The sequence below is a fragment of the Hemitrygon akajei genome, chromosome 32, assembly GCF_048418815.1.
Source record: "Hemitrygon akajei chromosome 32, sHemAka1.3, whole genome shotgun sequence".
Classification (NCBI taxonomy): Eukaryota; Metazoa; Chordata; class Chondrichthyes; order Myliobatiformes; family Dasyatidae; genus Hemitrygon; species Hemitrygon akajei.
Window position 1 is genome coordinate 4525100 of NC_133155.1, and position 16749 is coordinate 4541848.

General features: G+C 50.4%; 1 long non-coding RNA gene across 4 annotated transcripts in view; it reads left to right on the forward strand.

The window, feature by feature from the left end:
• Window positions 1-16749, forward strand: part of LOC140719743 (uncharacterized) — a 157355-nt gene that overhangs the window by 6860 nt on the left and 133746 nt on the right. The gene's annotated exons all lie outside the window — the stretch shown is intronic.

The window sequence follows — 16749 nt, forward strand, 5'->3', positions numbered from 1 at the left end:
TCTCCCTCTCCCTCACACAACACTCTCCCCCACTCTCTCTCTCCCTCACACACACACTCTCCCCTCTCTAACTCTCCCTCACACACACACTCTCCCCCTCTCTCCCTCTCCCTCACACACACACTTCCCCTCTCTCCCTCTCCCTCACACACACGCTCTCCCCTCTCTCCCTCTCCCTCACACAAACACTCTCCCCCTCTCTCTCCCTCTCCCTCACACACAAACTCTCCCCCTCTCTCTCTCCTCACACACACTCTCCCCCCTCTCTCTCTCACTCCCTCACACACACACTCTCCCACTCTCTCTACCTCTCCCTCACACACACACTCTCCCCCTCTCTCTCCCTCTCCCTCACACACACACTCTCCCCCTCTCTCCCTCACACACACACTCTCCCCTCTCTCTCCCTCTCCCTCACACACACACTCTCCGCCTTGCCCTCTCACACTCCCCCTCTCCCTCACACACTTCCCCCTCTCCCTCTCACACTCACCCCCCTCTCCCTCACACAAACACTCTCCCTCTCTCTCTACCTCTCCCTCACACACACACTTCCCTCTCTCCCTCTCCCTCACACACACGCTCTCCCCCTCTCTCCCTCTCCCTCACACAAACACTCTCCCCCTCTCTCTCCCTCTCCCTCACACACACACTCTCCCCCTCTCTCTCTCTCACACTCTCCCCTCTCTCTCTCTCTCTCACACTCTCCCCTCTCTCTCTCTCACAGACACACTCTCCCCTCTCTCTCTCTCACGCACACACACTCTCCCCCTCTCTCTCACACACACACTCTCCCCTCTCTCTCACACACTCTCCCCTCTCTCTCTCACACACACACTCTCCCCTCTCTCTCACACACTCTCCCCTCTCTCTCTCACACACACCTCCCCTCTCTCTCTCACACACACTCTCCCCCTCTCTCTCTCACACACCACTCTCCCTCTCTCTCTCACACACACACACTCCCTCTCTCTCTCTCTCACACACACACTCTCCCCCTCTCTCTCTCACACACACACTCTCCCCCTCTCTCTCCCTCACACACACACTCTCCGCCTCTCTTTCTCTCTCTCCCTCACACACACTCTCCCCCTCTCTCTCTCTCTCACACACACTCTCTTCCCCCCTCTCTCTCTCACACTCTCCCCCCCTCTCTCTCACACACTCCCCCCTCTCTCTCTCACACACTCCCCCCTCTCTCTCTCACACACTCCCCCCCTCTCTCTCTCACACACCCTCTTCCCCTCTCTCTCTCACACACTCCCTCCCTCTCTCTCACACACTCCCCCCTCTCTCTCTCACACACTCCCTCCCTCTCTCTCACACACTCTCCCCCCCTCTCTGTCACACCACTCTCTCCCCTCTCTCACACACACACTCTCCCCCTCTCTCACACACTCTCCCCCTCTCTCCCTCTCCCTCACACACACACTCTCGCCCTCTCTCTCTCCCTCACACACACACTCTCCCCCTCTCTAACTCTCCCTCACACACACACTCTCCCCTCTCTCCCTCTCCCTCACACACACACTTCCCTCTCTCCCTCTCCCTCACACACACGCTCTCCCCCTCTCTCCCTCTCCTCTCACAAACACTCTCCCCCTCTCTCTCCCTCTCCCTCACACACAAACTCTCCCCCTCTCTCTCTCCCTCACACACACTCTCCCCCTCTCTCTCTCACTCCCTCACACACACACTCTCCCACTCTCTCTACCTCTCCCTCACACACACACTCCCCCTCTCTCTCCCTCTCCCTCACACACACACTCTCCCCCTCTCTCCCTCACACACACACTCTCCCCTCTCTCTCCCTCTCCCTCACACACACACTCTCCGCCTTGCCCTCTCACACTCCCCCCTCTCCCTCACACACTTCCCCTCTCCCTCTCACACTCACCCCCCTCTCCCTCACACAAACACTCTCCCTCTCTCTCTACCTCTCCCTCACACACACACTTCCCCTCTCTCCCTCTCCCTCACACACACGCTCTCCCCCTCTCTCCCTCTCCCTCACACAAACACTCTCCCCCTCTCTCTCCCTCTCCCTCACACACACACTCTCCCCCTCTCTCTCTCTCACACTCTCCCCTCTCTCTCTCTCTCTCACACTCTCCCCTCTCTCTCTCTCACAGACACACTCTCCCCTCTCTCTCTCTCACGCACACACACTCTCCCCCTCTCTCTCACACACACACTCTCCCCTCTCTCTCACACACTCTCCCCTCTCTCTCTCACACACACACTCTCCCCTCTCTCTCACACACTCTCCCCTCTCTCTCTCACACACACACTCTCCCCTCTCTCTCTCACACACACTCTCCCCCTCTCTCTCTCACACACACTCTCCCTCTCTCTCTCACACACACACACTCCCTCTCTCTCTCTCTCACACACACCACTCTCCCCCTCTCTCTCTCACACACACACTCTCCCCCTCTCTCTCCCTCACACACACACTCTCCGCCTCTCTTTCTCTCTCTCCCCTCACACACACTCTCCCCCTCTCTCTCTCTCTCACACACACTCTCTTCCCCCCCTCTCTCTCTCACACTCTCCCCCCCTCTCTCTCACACACTCCCCCCCTCTCTCTCTCACACACTCCCCCCCTCTCTCTCTCACACACTCCCCCCCTCTCTCTCTCACACACACTCTTCCCCTCTCTCTCTCACACACTCCCTCCCTCTCTCTCACACACTCCCCCCTCTCTCTCTCACACACTCCTACCCTCCTCTCTCTCACACACTCCCCCCTCTCTGTCACACACTCTCTTCCCCCTCTCTCACACACACACTCTCCCCCTCTCTCACACACTCTCCCCCTCTCTCCCTCTCCCTCACACACACACTCTCGCCCTCTCTCTCTCCCTCACACACACACTCTCCCCCTCTCTAACTCTCCCTCACACACACACTCTCCCCCTCTCTCCCTCTCCCTCACACACACACTTCCCCTCTCTCCCTCTCCCTCACACACACACTCTCCCCCTCTCTAACTCTCCCTCACACACACACTCTCCCCTCTCTCCCTCTCCCTCACACACACACTCTCGCCCTCTCTCTCTCCCTCACACACACACTCTCCCCCTCTCTAACTCTCCCTCACACACACACTCTCCCCCCTCTCTCCCTCTCCCTCACACACACACTCTCCCCCTCTCTCCCTCTCCCTCACACAAACACTCTCCCCCTCTCTCTCCTCTCCCTCACACACAAACTCTCCCCCTCTCTCTCTCCCTCACACACACTCTCCCCCTCTCTCTCTCACTCCCTCACACACACACTCTCCCACTCTCTCTACCTCTCCCTCACACACACACCTCCTCCCACCCTCCCTCTCTCTCCTCTCCCTCACACACACACTCTCCCCCCTCTCCCTCACACACACACTCTCCGCCTTGCCCTCTCACACTCCCCCTCTCCCTCACACACTCCCCCTCTCCCTCTCACACTCACCCCCCTCTCCCTCACACAAACACTCTCCCTCTCTCTCTACCTCTCCCTCACACACACACTCTCCCCCTCTCTCTCTCTCCCTCACACACACTCTCCCCTCTCTCTCTCTCCCTCACACACCCTCTCCCCTCTCTCCCTCTCCCTCACACACACTCTCCCCCCTCTCTCTCACACACAAACTCTCCCCCTCTCTCTCTCCCTCACACACACTCTCCCCCTCCCACACACACACTCTCCCCCCCTCTAACTCTCCCTCACACACACACTCTCCCCCTCTCTCCCTCTCCCTCACACACACACCTCTCGCCCTCTCTCTCTCTCTCTCTCATCCACATTCTCCCCCTCTCTAACTCTCCCTCACACACACACTCTCCCCCTCTCTCCCTCTCCCTCACACACACACTTCCCCTCTCTCCCTCTCCCTCACACACACACTCTCCCCCTCTCTAACTCTCCCTCACCACACACTCTCCCCCTCTCTCCCTCTCCCTCACTCACACACTTCCCCTCTCTCCCTCTCCCTCACACACACGCTCTCCCCCTCTCTCCCTCTCCCTCACACAAACACTCTCCCCCTCTCTCTCCCTCTCCCTCACACACAAACTCTCCCCCTCTCTCTCTCCCTCACACACACTCTCCCCCTCTCTCTCTCACTCCCTCACACACACACTCTCCCACTCTCTCTACCTCTCCCTCACACACACACTCTCCCCCTCTCTCTCCCTCTCCCTCACACACACACTCTCCCCCTCTCCCTCACACACACACTCTCCGCCTTGCCCTCTCACACTCCCCCCTCTCCCTCACACACTTCCCCCTCTCCCTCACACAAACACTCTCCCTCTCTCTCTACCTGTCCCTCACACACACACTTCCCCTCTCTCCCTCTCCCTCACACACACGCTCTCCCCCTCTCTCCCTCTCCCTCACACAAACACTCTCCCCCTCTCTCTCCCTCTCCCTCACACACACACTCTCCCCCTCTCTCTCTCTCACACTCTCCCCCTCTCTCTCTCTCTCACACACACTCTCTTCCCCCCTGTCTCTCTCACACTCTCCCCCCCTCTCTCTCACACACTCCCCCCTCTCTCTCTCACACACTCCCCCCCTCTCTCTCTCACACACACTCTTCCCCTCTCTCTCTCACACACTCCCTCCCTCTCTCTCACACACTCCCCCTCTCTCTCTCACACACTCCCTCCCTCTCTCTCACACACTCTCCCCCCTCTCTGTCACACACTCTCTCCCCCTCTCTCACACACACACTCTCCCCCTCTCTCACACACTCTCCCCCTCTCTCCCTCTCCCTCACACACACACTCTCGCCCTCTCTCTCTCTCCCTCACACACACACTCTCCCCCTCTCTCTCTCCCTCACACACACTCTCCCCCTCTCTCTCTCACTCCCTCACACACACACTCTCCCACTCTCTCTACCTCTCCCTCACACACACACTTTCCCCCTCTCTCTCCCTCTCCCTCACACACACACTCTCCCCCTCTCCCTCACACACACACTCTCCGCCTTGCCCTCTCACACACCCCCCTCTCCCTCACACACTCCCCCCTCTCCCTCTCACACTCACCCCCCTCTCCCTCACACAAACACTCTCCCTCTCTCTCTACCTCTCCCTCACACACACACTCTCCCCCTCTCTCTCTCCCTCACACACACTCTCCGCTCTCTCTCTCTCCCTCACACACCCTCTCCCCTCCCTCCCTCTCCCTCACACACACACTCTCCCCCTCTCTCTCACACACAAACTCTCCCCCTCTCTCTCTCCCTCACACACACTCTCCCCCTCTCCCTCACACACAAACTCTCCCCCTCTCTCTCTCCCTCACACACACTCTCCCCTCTCTCTCTCACTCCCTCACACACACACTCTCCCACTCTCTCTACCTCTCCCTCACACACACACTATCCCCCTCTCTCTCCCTCTCCCTCACACACACACTCTCCCCCTCTCCCTCACACACACACTCTCCGCCTCACCCTCTCACACTCCCCCCTCTCCCTCACACACTCCCCCCTCTCCCTCTCACACTCTCCCCTCTCCCTCACACAAACACTCTCCCTCTCTCTCTACCTCTCCCTCACACACACACTCTCCCCCTCTCTCTCCCTCACACACACTCTCCCCTCTCTCTCTCTCCCTCACACACACTCTCCCCTCTCTCTCTCTCCCTCACACACCCTCTCCCCTCTCTCCCTCTCCCTCACACACACACTCTCCCTCTCCCTCACACACACACTCTCGCCCTCTCTCTCCCTCACACACACACTCTCCCCCCTCTCTCTCTCTCCCACCCTCACACACACTCTCCCCCTCTCTCTCCCTCACACACACACTCTCCCCTCTCTCTCTCTCACAGACACTCTCCCCTCTCTCACACACACACTCTCCCCCTCTCCCTCACACACACTCTCCCCCTCTCTCTCTCTCACACTCTCCCCTCTCTCTCTCTCTCTCACACTCTCCCCTCTCTCTCTCTCACAGACACACTCTCCCCTCTCTCTCTCACGCACACACACTCTCCCCCTCTCTCTCACACACACACTCTCCCCTCTCTCTCACACACTCTCCCCTCTCTCTCTCACACACACACTCTCCCCTCTCTCTCTCACACACACTCTCCCCTCTCTCTCTCACACACACACTCTCCCCTCTCTCTCTCACACACACTCTCCCCCTCTCTCTCTCACACACACTCTCCCTCTCTCTCTCACACACACACACTCCCTCTCTCTCTCTCACACACACACTCTCCCCCTCTCTCTCTCACACACACACTCTCCCCCTCTCTCTCCCTCACACACACACTCTCCGCCTCTCTTTCTCTCTCTCCCTCACACACACTCTCTTCCCCCCTCTCTCACACACTCTCCCCCCCTCTCTCTCACACACTCCCCCCTCTCTCTCTCACACACTCCCCCCCTCTCTCTCACACACACTCTTCCCCTCTCTCTCTCTCACACACTCCCTCCCTCTCTCTCACACACTCCCCCCTCTCTCTCTCACACACTCCCTCCCTCTCTCACACACACACTCTCCCCCTCTCTCACACACACACTCCCCCCCTCTCTCACACACACTCCCCTCTCTCTCTCACACTCTCACACACACACTCCTCTCTCTCTCTCTCTCTCTCACACACACACACACACACACTCTCTCTCTCTCTCACACACACACACACACACACACTCTCTCTCTCTCTCTCTCACACACACACACACACACACACACTCTCTCTCTCATGCATACACGCATAAAGAGACAACACATGGAATGTTTAAAGCTTTCGCTGCACATTTCATCGTAGATGTTGTAATGTTCGGTGACTGCTCTAAAACATTCCTTGCGTAAAGCATTGGGCCCTCTGGCACTCCAAGACCTAACGGACTTCACAGGCACTGCACATTAAGCGGATTAAACTGAGCTGCTTTGTTCTCGGCGACTAACGTCATTGCATTCCAGTTTTAAAAGTGTTTAGAGATTCTTCATTTGTCCTAACAAAAACTTGTATTTATGTAACTCCTTCAGCATAGGCAAGACTTCCAAACCATTTTAGAAGCATACGACCAGATAAGCATTGATATTGAAGCCACATCAGGAGTTGTTGAAACATTTGTGCAGACAATTAAAGAGATAGATTGTCAGGAGTGTCTTAAATAGGCAAGTGTGATACAGAGGCGGATCTTTTAAAGAAGGTTGGTATAAACCTTTGGGCTTTGAGAGTTGTTTTTCACTTTAAATTGTGCATCCTTGATTTTAAATATTTCCAGATAATGCCAATAGTCTAAATGTGGTGAATTGTTTTTTGTTTACTGGCCTGCCGATTTTATTTTAATACACACTTTCTGAGGCCTCCGTCGGTCAGACTTGATCAAGCATTTTGCGTCCTGGCTGTCTAGATACGCAAGCTTGATCAGTAAGATATAGAGAACAAGCTGTTGCCCATGTAGCAAGCTCCCCTCTCCACGCATTTGATAAACCCAAAGGACCGGCAGAGATCGATACGGTTTGGTACCAGCAGCGTCGCGGAAGTTGGTAGTCAGCGCTGAACTCAACGTAGGACTGCCTGAGGGACTCCGGCTCCGGATTTTTCCCTTGGGGTTTCCTCCCGAAGCCTTCCCCGTGAGTGTGTATAGCCGCAAGGCAGCTGAGGTTTGAGATCAGAGTTTTCCTTCACCTAGATGAGCCCCATCTGTCTGAGGCGACGGTCCTGCCGGGCTTAGTAGCCAGGAGCTGCTCTTGGTTGCCAGAGGCTATTTGAAGCGGATGCTATTGGGAGCCATCAATAGGTAGTGGGAGCTTGTCCCCATTCCCACCCCGGCTATAACAACCTTAAGGAACCTGTAGTTGAGATTAAACGCAGCAGCTTCCTTAAAGTTCTTAATAGATGAACTGTGACAGTTGATGTAGACAGAATATTTAACTGAGGGAAACATCACTGTTTTTACTGTCTGTGGAGTGGATTTCCCAGGACTGGAAGAAGCCAGAATGAGAAAGTGGAGGGAGGGCCATCTCTTTCCCTACCTTCAAGCTTTGGCCTCTTCAGTGCTGATGAAGTTGCCTGACCTGCTGAGTTCCTCCAGCATTTTGTTCCTGTTGGCCTAGGTCAGGAGATCCCAACCTGGGGTCCATGGACCCTCAGTAGTAGGTAGGGGTCCATGGCATAAAAAGGTTGGAAACCCTGCCCTAGATTTTCAGCATCTGCAGGATATTTTGCATCTGTTTTTACCGGTCTAAGTTCGCTGAAAGTTCCTGCCATGCCTCTTCTCCTTCATGGCATGCTAAATGCCTATGTGCTTGCCCGAACCTTTGGTTTCCTGTCTGAGCATTTTATGTGTAGCAGCATCCGATTTTAAAGCAAGACACAGTTAACAGAGCAGATTCATGACTTCAGAATGTCTCAAAGCGTTGCTGTACTTTGAAGTGGTCACAATTATGATATGACACGAAAAGGCAGTCAATTTCAGGACAACAAATACTGTCTTTCACAAAGTCTTGGCTTGTTATTTGCTGATATTTTTTGAGGAATGCAAGCGGGCAAGCTTAATATGATGGGGCATAATTTTAAGGTAATTGAAGGAAAGGACCGGGGGATATCGGAGTAAGTCTGTAAGCCGCAAAGACTGTTGGGTGCATGGAATGCCCCACAAGTGGTGGTGGTAGAGGTAAGTGCATTAGGAACCACTGTTCCCTCTAAACTGCACAGGCGTGTAGCTGTGTGGTGACCAAAATGCCCCTGTGCACATAGGCTTTGTTGCCACGCAGCTGTGATTTTCTTTTTATGTAACAGCTTCCAGGCTGTGTAAAAATTTCCTGCATAGAAATTGCATAGAAAAATTAAAGGGAATGTTGAAAGGGTCATTGAAGAAACTCTTAGATACGCACATGGATGTTAGAGAAATGGAGGGCTTTGTAGGAGGGAAGGGTTGGGCTCGTTTACTATATAAGATTGTCACAGCATCATGGGCTGATGAGCATGTAGTGTTCTATGTTCTATAAATAAATGTGGTATAACTCTCCTTCCCCTTCCTCTCTTCCCCACTCTGACCTCTCTTCTCATCTGCCTAACACCTCCTCCTGGGCCCCCACCTCCTTCCCTTTCTCATATGGTCAGCTCTCCTCTCCTATTAGATTTCGTCCTCTCCAGCCCTTTTGCCCTTCCTACCCACCTGGCTTAACCCATCACATTCTAGCTATCCTCCTTCCCCTCCCTCTACCTTTTTATTCTGGGGACTTCTCTCTTAATTGTCAGCCCGAAACATTGCTTGTTTATTCCCCTTCACAGATGGTGCCTCGTCTGTCGAGTTCCTCCAGTGTTTTGTGTGTGGTTGCTATGTCATTACAGGCCTTTTAATTGACAAGTTTATGGATGATGTTAAAGATCAGAAGTTTGGTGAGAGAGAATGAGAGAGATATGTTGCAAATGATCATCATGTCCGGAGGCAAAAAGTAGCAAATGGAACATAGTCCAAAGGAATGACATCATCACCATTATGTGCCATTTCGTATGATGTGGGTGAGCATGATCTTGACCATGATTGCTCTTGGCAAATTTTTCTGCAGCAGTGATTTGCCATTGCCTTCTTCTGGGCAGCGTCTTTACAAGACGGGTGACCCCAGCCATTATTCATACTCTTCAGAGATTGTCTGCCTGGTGTCAGTGGTCGCATAACCAGGACTTGTGATATGCACCAGCTACTCATACGACCGTCCACCACCTGCTCCCATGGCTTCAGCTGACCCTGATTTTGGGGGGGGGGGGCTCTAAGCAGGTGCTACACCTTATCGAAGGGTGACCTGCAGGCTAGTGGAGGAAAATTGGTAGAGACACATCACCCTGCCGTCCAATTTGGAAAGTAAACTATTGTATTTGCAAAAGTCAGAACAATCCATACCAAACTAGTAGGATATTGAACAATAGAAATGAACACGATCGTGGAATATATGTCCTATGCAGACAGGTGGGGAGATTGATAATTTGGTTTAGAGGGCAGAAAGCTGTTCTTTGGACTATAGGCATGGAACATGGCACAACACAGGACAGGTGTTCTGGCCTATGATGTTGTGTCAGTCTTTTAACCTATACCAAGATCAATCTAATGGTTTGCTCCTCATAGCCCTTCATTTTTCTTTCATCCATGTGCCTATCGAACAGTCTTTTAAATATTCCCAATGTATCTGCCTCGACCATCACTCGTGGCAGGACTTTCCACACAGCAACCACTCTCTGTGTAAGAAGACCTACCTCTAACATCCCCTACACTGTTTTCCAATCACATTAAAGTTATGCCCTCTCGCATTATCAATGACTGCGCTGTGAAACAATGTTCTGACTTTCCATTCTGTCTATGCTGGTTATCATCTTGTGCACCTCTATCGAGTCACCTCTCATCCGCCATTGCTCAAAGAGAAAAACCCTAGCTCACTGAAGCAATCCTCATAAGACATGCGTTCTAATCCAGGCAGCATCCTAGTAAATCTCCTCTGCACATTCTTCCTAATATGAGGTGACCAGAACTAAACACAATGCTCCAAGTGTGATCTGACCAGGTTTTTATAGTGCAGAGGAAAGACAGACCCCCCCCCCCCCAATGTAGAAACTGTGATCAGTTTATTCATACAAATTCTGGCTTGGCCGTGCGACATCGCAAGAAGTTACATCTCAGAACTAGGACTATTGGGTGTCCTCTTAAATAATCCAAGTAACATGCAATCTCCGAGCCTATCAAGGTAATATGCAGCCCAAAATGTCGACTGTACTTTTTTCCATAGATGCTGCCTGGCTTGCTGAGTTCCTCCAGCATGTTGTGTGTCTTGCTGGGATTTCCAGCATCTGTAGACTTTCTCTTGTTAGCGAGGTAGTCTTCATAGGTTCAATATCCATTCAAAAATCGGATGGCAGACGGGAAGAAGCTGTTCTTGAATCACTGAATGGGTGCATTCAGGCTTCCTTTTTGAGGCATCGCTCCCTGATGTCCTACATACTCCTGAGGCTGGTGCCCATGATGGAGCTGACTAAGTTTACAACTCTGCAGCTTATTGCAAACCTATGCAGTTCCCACTCCCCGTACCAGACGGTGACTAAGCCAGTTAAGAGGCTGCTCCCTGTGGCAATTTGTAGAAAACTGCGTGTTTTTGGTGACATACCAAATCTCCTCAAACTCCTAATGAAATATAGCCACTGTCGTGCCTATTTTGTAGCTGCATCAATATGTTGGGTCTAGGATTGATCCTCAGAGATATTGACACCCAGGAACTTGAAATTACTCACTCATTTCACTTCTGATCCCTCTATGAGGAGTGGTTTGTGTTCCCTGTCTGAAGACTATCTAAGCTACTCCCATTTGCCCACATTTGGTTCACGTCCTGGGCTGGATGGCTGTGAGTTCACTGCTGAGATGATTTTTGAGATATCTAATCAGGTGAATCCCTCTGTTGCCCTTTCCTGACTGGTAAATAACTGTGACGGTAAACTACAAAGACATTGCACAACAAGAAAGTAGGTTAACGTCCTGAACACGTGGATCTACGGGAAAGAGCGGGTTAACTGCACACAGTAGGAACAATCTCACGCAGTCAGTGGTTCTGATTGCACTGAAGCTCAGAAGCCGCCTGCAAGAAGCGACTTAATCCCTCGTTCAATTAACCTTTCCCCCAGAACGGGGGCAGAAATCTGCCCAACGCCTGTTTTCTGATTGGTTGCTGCCCTGATTGATGGAGCTAGTCGTGGTCTGGAACCTGGATTTGATCCTTAAATCCTTTCTTAAAGGAGCCACTTCTCAAATTATTCGCAAAAAGAAACATACAAGACCATGTTTTTTTAGGGGTGGGGGGTTGTGCAGAATTTATTGCGGTTCAGAGGAAAAGGAGGACAAAGTGGGATGGGGGAAGGGTTGTGACTGGGACAGATGACCTTGAGCTGGGGGTTGGGGGCGGGAGACGCTTTGTACATTTTAATTATTCCCTGTTAGAGTTTAAAGGAGGGGAGTTTAGCGAGAAGTGACGTCACATTCCCCCCTGCAAGTAATTACTGGGTGTATTTGTTTCTTCCTTGCCTCTCGCCTATATCTGCTCACATTTCTCTCTCTGCTTCCATGTCCACCTCTCCTCTAACGTGTGATTTTGACTTCCGAGAGAATTTGGGGATCACTGACCAACCCCGCGCCAGCGACTGTGCCTCAACTGCCGACGTTCTAGCGTCTCAATTCGCCCCAGAGAGCGGGGAGATGGTGAGGATCACTCCCCGACCCCAGCTTCTCACCCAGTGTTGCTCTCCTCCCGTTATTCACCCTAACCTCGTGTATTTGTACCGCTCGACTGCTTGTGACCAGACGTAAACGCAAGCCCATTTTATACGCATTCAGGGCAGAGCCGGCAGTAAATGGTTCTGCTCCCTAATCACCAGCTTTCCTTAAATGGGAATCCAACAAGCTTCATTTCACACTTCTTCCAGCTGGGTATTTGTATACCAACAATTCCTGGCGCACAATACGGACTGCCTTTCCCTCAGCCTTACAATAAAGGCCAAAATCCTATTAGTCTAACAAATGACTTGTCTTACCTGCATGCCAACTCTCTTTTCCAACAAAGCTACAGATTCAAGATTGTTTAATGTCATTTCCAATACACAAGTGTAAAGGAGAATGATTTAATTGTTATTCCAGATCCAATACAGTGCAAAAAAGACAAAAGATGAATAAAACAATAATAATAAAAACAGAAATAAATATAAGTACATAAGATAACTTGTATACAGAGATTGGTTGTATGTCTGTAAAATGATGCCAGGCTGTATACTGACAGAAAATAAAGTCGTGGTGGAGTTATTAGTGCAGGGGTTGATCAGTCTCACTGCTTGGGGAAAGTAACTGTTTTTGAGGCTGGTGGTCTTGGTGTGGATGCTATGTAGCCTGCTCCCTGATGGGAGAGGGACAAACAGTCCATGAGCAGGGTGGGTGGCAGTCTCCATGATGTTACTAGTCCTTTTCTGGTAATGCGGCATGAAAACAGGCCCTTTGGCCCAACTGATCCTTGACAACCATGGCGTCCTCTGTGCTAGCCTCAGTTGCCTGCACTCAGCCCATAACCCTCCAAGCCCCTCCCTTCTTTGTACCCATCCAAATGCCTCTTGAATATTCCATTTGTACCCATCTCAACCACTTCCTCAGCACTTCATTCCATCTATTCCCTACCTTCTGGTAAAGAAGTTTCTTTCTGTGTTCTACTTTTAAATCTCTCCCTTCTTATCTTGTATCTGTGCCCTCTAGTTTTGGGCTCTCTGACCTGGGGAAAGCTTATAACCATCCTCCTTATCTTTGCCCCTCATGAGATTGGGGCTGAGAGGAAAAATGGATCAGCCAAGATGATATGGTGGAGCAGTCTTGATGGGCCAAATGGCCTAAATCAGCTCCTATATCTTATGGTCTTATAAGGCATTGAGGTAGAACAAGGTAAAACACTAAAAGAATTTAGAATAACTTATAACAGGTGCAGGTAAACACTAAGGTGCAAGATGACAATGAGGTAGATTGTGAGATCAAGGGTCCAACTTAATGTACTAGGGTTATGTGAAGAACAGTTGCCATACCAAGCCACTATTTGTCCAGATAGGATGCTTTCTGTGTTGCATTGAAAATAATTGGTAAGGGTCTTCAGCCACTTGAGGTTGAGGCATTGGTGAACTTTCTTGGCTGTTGCTTCTATGTGATTAGATCAGGAGAGGCTATTGGTGATGTTACTCCCAGGAACCTGGTGCTCTCAATCCTCTTGATCTCTTGATGTAGACAGGAGCTCATGTACTGCCCCGCTTTCTAAAGTCAATGTTGACAATTAGGGTAAGGTTGTTGTCATGAAAGCATGCGATTAGCCCCTCTATCTCCTTCCTGTACCATGACTCGTCAATGTTTGAGATATGGCCCACTGTGGTGGCATCTTCTGCAAACTTAGAAATGGAGATTGAGTATAATCAGTCACGAGTGTACAGGGAGTACAGCAGAGGGCTGAGGGTGCAACAACACTGGAACATCAGTGTCCAGAATAACCGTGCAGAGATGTTGCTGCCTGTCTGTATTGATTATAGTCTGTTAGTCTGGGAGTCAAGGATCCAGTTGCAGAGGGAGGTGTTGACTCCCAGGGTCTGGAGTTGGCGATGAGTTTACCTGGAATTGAAGTCATATCTGCAGTCAATAAATGATAATCTGACATGGGTGTCTTTACTGTCGAGATGCTTCACAGCTGAGTGATGGCAGGAAAATGGCATCTGTGGTAGACCTGTTTCAGAGGCTGGTGAATTGCAGTGGTCAAGGTTGGAGTTAATGTGTGCCATGTCTGTACTCCAGAAGCACTTCATGAAGGTAGATATCAGAGCCACTGGATGGTAGTTGTTGCTGCATGTTACCTTGTTTTTCTTAGCTGTACGGATGATAGGGGCCTTCTTAAATCAGGTGGGACCTTGTATTGAAACAGAGAGAGGTTGCAAATATCTGCAAAACTCCCCACTAGCTGATCTGTGCTGGATTTCAGGACAAAGCCAGGGACACCACCAGCTGGGCCAAATGCTTTCAGCAAGCTTACTCTCCAGAAGACTGGTCTTACGATGACAATGGTGACTTATAAATGATTTAAATAATGGAATAGATGGCTTTGTTGCCAAGTTTGTAGATGATACAAAGATTAGTGGAGGGGCAGGTATGTTGAGGAAACAGGTAGTATGTAGACGGACTTGGATTAGAAGAATGGCAAGAAAGTGGCAAATGAAATACAATGTTGGAAAATGCATGGCCATGCACTTTGGTAGTAGAAATAAATGTGCAGACTGTTTTCTAAATGGGGAGAAAATCCAGGAAACTGAGGTGCAGAGGGACTTGGGAGTTCTTGTGCAGAACATCCTAAAGGTTTACTTGCAGCTTGAGGTGGTGGTAAGGAAGCCAAATGCCATGTTAGCATTCACTTCAAGAAGTCTAGAATACAAGAGCAAGGATGTGATGCTGAGGCTTTATAAGGTACTGGTGAGGCCTCACCTGGAGTACTGTGAACAGTTTTGGGCACCTCATCTTATAAAGGATGTGCTGGTTTTGGGGAGGTTTCAGAGGAGGTTCATGAGAATGATTCTGGGAATGAAAGGGTTATCATACGAGGAACACTTGATGGCTCTGGGTCTGTACTCACTGGAATTCCAAACGATGAGTGGGGGATCTCACTGAAGTGTTTCAAATGTTGAAAAGCCTAGACAGAGTAGATGTGGAAAGGATGTTTCCCATGTTTGGAGAGTTTAGGACAAGGGGGCACAGCTTCAGGATAGAGGGATGCACTTTCAAAACAGAGATGCAGAGAAATTTCTTTTCGCCAAAGGGTGGTGAATTTGTGGAATTTGTTGCCACATGCAGCTATGGATTTGAGGCAGAGATTGATAGGTTCTTTTTTGGACATGGCATCAAAGGTTATGGGGAGAAAGCTTGGAACTGAAGTTGAGGAGGAGCAAAAGAAAGGACCAGCCATGATTGAATGACGGAGCAGACTCGATGAGCCTTAGGACCCACACATTCAGGAGCAGCTATTACCGTATCTTATCACCATCAGGCTCCTGGACCAGTGTGGATCATATCACCCACCATTGCTCTGAACTGATCCTGCAACCTACCGCCTCACGTTCAAGGGCTCTTTACAACTCAGATTCTCAGTATTATGTTTTATTTGTACTGTTTGTCTTTTTCAGATTGGTGGTTTGTCGGTCTTCGTTTATGTATGACTTTTCATAAACTTTTATTGTATTTCTTTATTCCTATAAATGCCCGCAAGAAAATGAATCCCAAGGTAACATATATGTACTTTGATAGTGATATATTTAGTTTACTTTGCAGATTCAGGTGCACGGGAGGGTGTCAGGCAGGGTGGTCCCTTCTGTTTAAAATGTGCATAGAATGTGTTAAGCCCATTGGGTAGAGATACAGTGTTGTCAGAGATGCTGCCCAAATTAATCTCGTAGCCTGTTATAGCATGTAAGCACTACCACAACTGCTGGCTGTTGTGAGACTCAAACTTGGACTGGTACTATCTCTGGTAGCTTTAGGGAAGTTCTATCTCAGTTTCTTGTGAACATCACGATCATCTGATTTGAATGCTGCACACTGATACTTCGTCAGGGAATGAGCTTTCTGGTTCATCCATGGTTTCTGGTTTGGGAACACCCAGACTGTCCTCTTTGGTACCTAGTGCTCAGATGCTGCTGAGAAAGTCCGTGGTGATAGTGACATGCCCATCTAGGCTGGTTGCTGAGTCTCTGAACTTGGACCAGTCTACTGACTCAAAGCTATCATGTGGAAGCTCATCTGTTTCCTGTACTGGATCCTCTCGTTTCAGCTTGTGCTTGTATGCAGGGAGTGAGAGCACAGCCTGGTGGCCTGATTTACCAAAGTGTGCATGGGGTGCATCTTTGATGGTTGAAGACATTCAGATCCCTAGTGGGATGGGAGATACGCAGGTTGTATTTTGTAGCAGACTCTTGAAGGTGGCCTGGTTGAAGTCGGTGGCAATGATGAAAAAAACTTCTGGGTATTCTGTTTCAAGGCTGTAGACTACAGAGTAAAATTCATCAAGAGGGGAATTGGGGAAGAGGGGAGGGGGAATTTTTTTTTTCAGAAGAAATTCATGCCATCAGGTTGCAGGCTACCCAGATGGAATATAAGTCATTGTTCTTCCACCCTCAGGGTGGTCTCATCTTGGCACAAAAGGAGGCCATCCACCAACACTTCCATGATTTTCAGAATTGGAATCAAAAT